The sequence below is a fragment of the Salvelinus namaycush genome, chromosome 28 (assembly GCF_016432855.1).
Source record: "Salvelinus namaycush isolate Seneca chromosome 28, SaNama_1.0, whole genome shotgun sequence".
Lineage (NCBI taxonomy): Eukaryota > Metazoa > Chordata > Actinopteri > Salmoniformes > Salmonidae > Salvelinus > Salvelinus namaycush.
Window position 1 is genome coordinate 39,728,823 of NC_052334.1, and position 6,000 is coordinate 39,734,822.

Sequence of the window (6,000 nt, forward strand, 5' to 3'; positions counted from 1 at the left end):
CCACAAGAACAAGAGCTGAAGAACCTCAATACAAGAAGTGAAACGTTAGAAGACCCTCTGCCTCTCTGCAGAAGGAAGGGTGCTGATTGAGCAGAGGGAAGGACGCTGTGTCGAGATGGGAGGTTCTGAGTGAGGAAGGCAGAACAGGAAGGAAAAAGGGAGAAAGAGAAAGCGTTCGTTTGAGAGTGATATTGTGGGAGGCAGAGGAAGAGAGAGCGAGAGAGCGTTATGGTACAGGAGATTGAAAGAGTGGGTATGGGATAATAAGGAAGAGAGGGAGGGAGAAAGGGAAAGGGAAAGGGTGAAGATAGAGGCAGTTTGGATATGAACACACAAAAAAGACAATGAACCTCTGTAAGTGTTTTCTAAATGGTCTCCTTTCTCTCTTCTTGTCTCTAACTCAATCACTCTCACACACACTCACTTACTCTCTCTACCTCACACACACTCACTTACTCTCTCTCTCTCTCTCTCACACACACTCAATTACTCTCTCTATCTCACACTCTCTCTGTGTTCTCTCTCCTATATGGCTATTCTGTATGTGTGTGTGTGTGTGTGTGTGTGTGAGCACGCGTGTGTGTGCATGTGTGTGTGTGTGTGTGTGTGTGGCTGAACAGACCGGCTTGCTCAGTCCTAGTCTCACAAAAGGACCCCAACAAACGTAGCAGCAGCCACACAAAGGCCCTGCTTCATCCAGTAGCCCTGCATGGTAACTGAAGGAGGGTATTGTTATAGGCAGGCAGGGAGTCTCTGAAATGTCTGCATTACATCAACCCTAACGCACAGAGCCAACACAGGCCACAGAAAACAATTTTGGAAAACAAGAGTGTAGCTAATTGGGTCACCGAACCAATTTGTTATGCTCACCAGTACATGGGGCATGTTCTTTGGGCCAGGGGTTCTTAGATTTCTTGAGGTCGGGGCCCCTTTTTTTATGATAACAAATGAATCAGGGACCGCCTCAAAATCAGGACACAACTCGAAATAGACAAAACATAGCATACAAGGAGTTTTACTATGCCATCGGGACGAACCAAGTCTGGCTCCCTGGGAAGGAACCTTTTAAAGGCCCATCTCTTGGCATCGGAGAGATAATTTCCTGCAATTCTACACATTCCATCATGGTGCAGAGAGATTTTTTGTTGTTGCAGCAGAGAAAGCTTTGCAGTTTTAAAGTTTAAATGACAAGAAGTATTGAGTTGAAAAATGGATCATTGGTAGAGCACAGTGGATAACAATATCCCTGTGAGCCTCCCAGGCCCATGTTGTCCAGGTGTAGGAACATACACTAAATGACCAAAAGTAGGTGGACACCTGCTCGTCGAACTTCTCATTTCAAAATCATGGACATTAATATGGAGTTGGTCCCCCGTTTGCTGCTATAACAGCCTCCACTGTTCTGGGAAGGCTTTCTACTAGATGTTGGAACATTGCTGCGGGAACTTGCTTCCATTCTGCTACAAGAGCATGAGTGAGGTCAGGCACTGATGTTGGGCGATTAGGCCTGGCTCGCAGTCGACGTTCCAATTCCTTCCAAAGGTGTTCGATGGGGTTGAGGTCATGGCTCTATGCAGGCCAGTCAAGTTCTTCCACAACAATCTCGACAAACTGATTCTGTATGGACCTCGCTTTGTGCACGGGGGCATTGTCATGCTGAAACAGGAAAGGGCCTTCGCCAAACTGTTGCCAGGAAGTTAGAAGCACAGAATAGTCTAGAACATACCGTTGTTTGCTGTAGCGCTAAGATTTCCCTTCACTGGAACTAAGGGGCCTAGCCCGAAACATGAAAAACAGCCCCAGACCATTATTCCTTCTCGACCAAACTTTACAGTTGGCACTGTGCATCCGGGCAGGTAGCGTTCTTCTGGCATCAGCCATACCCAGATTAGTCCGTCAGATTGCCAGATGGTTAAGTGTGATTCATCACTCCAGAGAACTCCAGTTTCCACTGCTCCATGGTGATCTTAGGCTTGTGTGCGGCTTCTCGGTTATGGAAACCCATTTCATGAAGCTCCAGACGAATAGTTATTGTGCTGACATTGCTTCCAGAGGCAGTTTGGAACTCGGTAGTGAGTGCTGCAATCGAAGACAGACGATTTTTGACCGCGCTACGTGCTTCAGCACTTGGCGGTCCCATTCTGTGAGCTTGCGGCTGAGCCGTTGTTGCTCCTAAACATTTCTACTTCACAATAACATCACTTTCATTTGACCGGGGCAGCTCTAGCAAAGCAGAAATATGACGAACTGACTTGTTGGAAAGGTGGCATCCTATGACGGTGCCACATTGAAAATCAATGATCTCTTCAGTCAGGCCATTCTACTGCCAATGTTTGTCTATGGAGATTGCATGGCTGTGTGCTCGATTTTATACAACTGTCAGCAATAGGTATTTCTGAAATAGTTAAATCCACTCATTAAAAGGTGTGTCCACATACCTTTGTATATACAGTGTATTCAGAAAGTATTCAGACCCCTTGGCTTTTTCCACATTTAGTTACATTACAGCCTTATTCTAAAATGATTACATAATTTACCCCCCTTATCAATCTACATACAATATCCCATAATGACAAACAGGTTTTTAGATATTTCAGCAAATTTATAAGAAAGAAAAGACAGAAAAAACGTATTTACATAAGTATTCAGACCCTTTGCTATGAGACTCGAAATTGAGCTCAGGTGCATCCTGTTTCCATTGATCATCCTTGAGATGTTTCTTCAACTTGATTGGAGTCCACCTGTGGTAAATTCAATTGATTGGACATGATTTGGAAAGGAACACACCTGTCTATATAAGGTCCCACAGTTGACAGTGTATGTCAGAGCAAAAACCAAGCCATGAGGTTGAAGGAATTGTCCGTAGAGCTCCGAGACAGGATTGTGTCGAGGCACAGATCTGGAGAAGGGTACCAAAAAATGTCTGCAGCATTGAAGGTCCCCAAGAACTCAGTGGTTTCCATCATTCTTAAATGGAAGAAGTTTGGAACCACCAAGACTCTTCCTAGAGCCAAACTGAGCAATCGGGGGAGAAGGGCCTTGGTCAGGGAGTTGACCAAGAACCTGATGGTCACTCTGACAGAGCTCCAGAGTTCCTCTGTGGAGATGGGAGAACCTTCCAGAAGGACAACCATCTCTGCAGCACTCCAACAATCAGACCTTCTTGGTAGAGTGGCCAGACGGAAGCCACTCGCTTGGAGTTTGCAAAAAGGCACCTAAAGACCATGAGAAACAAGATTCTCTGGTCTGATGAAACCAAAATGTAACTCTTTGGCCTGAATGCCAAGCGTCACGTCTGGAGGAAGTCTGGCACCATCCCTACGGTGATGCATGGGGGTGGCAGCATCATGTTGTGGGGATGTTTTTCAGCGGCAGGGACTGGGAGACTAGTCATGATTGAGGGAAAGATTAACAAAGTACAAAGTACAGAGAGATCCTTGATGAAAACCTGCTCCAGAGCACTCAGACTGGGGGAGAAGGTTCACCTTCCAACAGGACAACGACCCTACGCACACAGCCAAGACAACGCAGGAGAGGCTTCAGGACAAGTCTCTGAATGTCCTTGAGTGGCCTAGCCAGAGCCCAGACTTGAACCCGATCGAACATCCCTGAAGAGACCATAAAATAGCTGTGCAGTGACACTGCCCATCCAACCCGACAGGGCAGGAGAAGATCTGCAGAGAAAAATGGTAGAAACTCCCCAAATACAGGTGTGCCATGCTTGTAGAGTCATACCCAAGAACCTAACAAAATGTAACGTAACAAAATGTGGAAAAAGTCAAGGGGTCTGAATACTTTCCGAATGCACTGTATAGTGTGCATTGCAGATTAAGAATATTACATTGTATTGTATTATACCCTCTAAATTTATTCCACGGATCCCTTGGCCAAAACCGTGGAACCTGTTGTTCGTAATATTCCTTCTCAAAATGTTATTTTGAGATCTGGCCTTGGACTCCCTGCAGTACTTCGTGGACCCCACTTTGGGACCGCCTGCATTAGGCTATCTCCATCCATAATGGAGTGGAGTCCGAGCACACTATACTGTACACCGCAGAATGTAGAACTTCAAGAAAATTCAAGCCAGCACTTTCCTGAAAGAGACCCACTTTGTTTGATGATGAAAAGAAGCAGTAGTCCTTTCAAAGACTGTCTGAACTTTTGATCATACAAGCAATGGAGTCTTTCCATTACATGCATCGAGAAACAGAGTACACTCTTAAAAATAAAAGTTCCAGTTGGAACCAAATAAGGTTCAGAGCGATGCCATAGTGGAACCATTTTAGGTTCTCTGAAGAACCTTAAATGGGATGGTTCATTTGAAGAACCACACCCGCTCAACACCGTATTTCATGCAAATAAGGTGTTGAGCCTTATTTGCATATTTCCCAGGGTGCCTTTTGAGGGAATTTGTGAGTTACCAGTACCGCCCATGGCTGTGTTCACTAGTGACAGAGATTGGTTATTGAAATTCATTCTAGCGCTGGGCATTCCGGCTCTTTTCAGTGAGCTAGCTTGTTCGGCTCACCAAAAAGAGCCAACTCTTTATAACCCCATATGGCTTTTATTTATTTTTAAATGTATTATTTAAAGTCAAAGAGTTTGCGATAGTTTGACTATGATTGTTGTTTGTCACAGAGCCTGGAGTGGTGGGTGCGGAGTCAAGAGCAGAGGGTAATGGGGGAAACCGGACTTTATTGCGGCATCCAACACTAACGCCCAAAACAACAGGCAAATATCAAAAAAAAATCCAACCCAGCACAGGGCACAAACAGACAGGAACACCACACGCAACAACCCCGACTAACAGAAAACAAGCCCGCACAAAAACAGGCGGGCCTAACAGGCTTAAATAGTCCTGAATCAAAACTAAACAAGAGACAGGTGCAACCAATAAGACATAACAAACAGAAAAGGAAAAGGGGAGCGGTGACAGCTAGTAGACCGGCGACGACGACCGCCGCCCGAACAGGAAGAGCCACCTTCGGTGGAAGTCGTGACAGTGTTAAAACAATTCTAATTAAATTAAATCATACTCTACCTTAACCACAATGTATTTCAAAATGCATTGGTTTGTTATGAAAAAGAATGCTATTAAACATTTGCATTTAAAGTAACTTTTGAATGTATATAAACAAAGTGCATATAAATCTAACCATTCAAAACACATACAATCTGAACAACATAATAATAGAATATTGCACAATATCAAAGAAAAATAAATAATGTGCAAAACTGCAGCATCCCACTTAAAACATTAAACTGGTCCCTCTTTTCTCTCTCTTCTTTATTGCCATGTTATAACCAGCAGCACACAGCAATGCTGACCATATTTTTCTTTTATGAGAGATTTGCATTTAGAAATGCATGCTGCCTCACTTTCGAGGGGCTGATGCGGTTTCTTCTCTCAGTAATGATTTGTCCCATTTTCGAGAAGATCCTCTCAGATGGAACAGATGTGGCCACTATGCAGAGTCTCCCTGTCATGACTTTAGTAAGCCGTGGGTAGACAGAGGCCTTGTTCTTCCACCAGCTCAGAGGATCTGCAGATCTTTGTAGGAGGGGCTCCTCCAAATAGGGTCGGACCTCCATTATGGCATTTGCTGAGGGATTCCTTCGTGCTGCATCCCCAGTTACTCTCTCGTCAAACAGCATCCAAACAGCAGACGTTTGTGGCACTACTGCTGGTGCTTCTGCTCCATCTGATCCCTCTTCTTCCTGTTGCCCTGGTGCCTGAGCCAGCTGACTGCTGGGGCTGTCCCTCCCTGCTGCTGAGGTTATTCTTTGAGGAGCCTCATCAATCGCTCTGGCATCACTGAAGGCTAACTTCTTAAACCTGGGGTCAAATGCAGCGGTTTGTGACAGTGAGTGAGTTGGCTCAGCCCTCCCTATAGCAGTCAATTGAAAAACATTCTAACAGTATTTCTGATTGTCTTCTCAACTCACCATCACATTCTTTTAAAGTGGGGCTATGACAGTCAATGTGATAAGGTGCGTCTC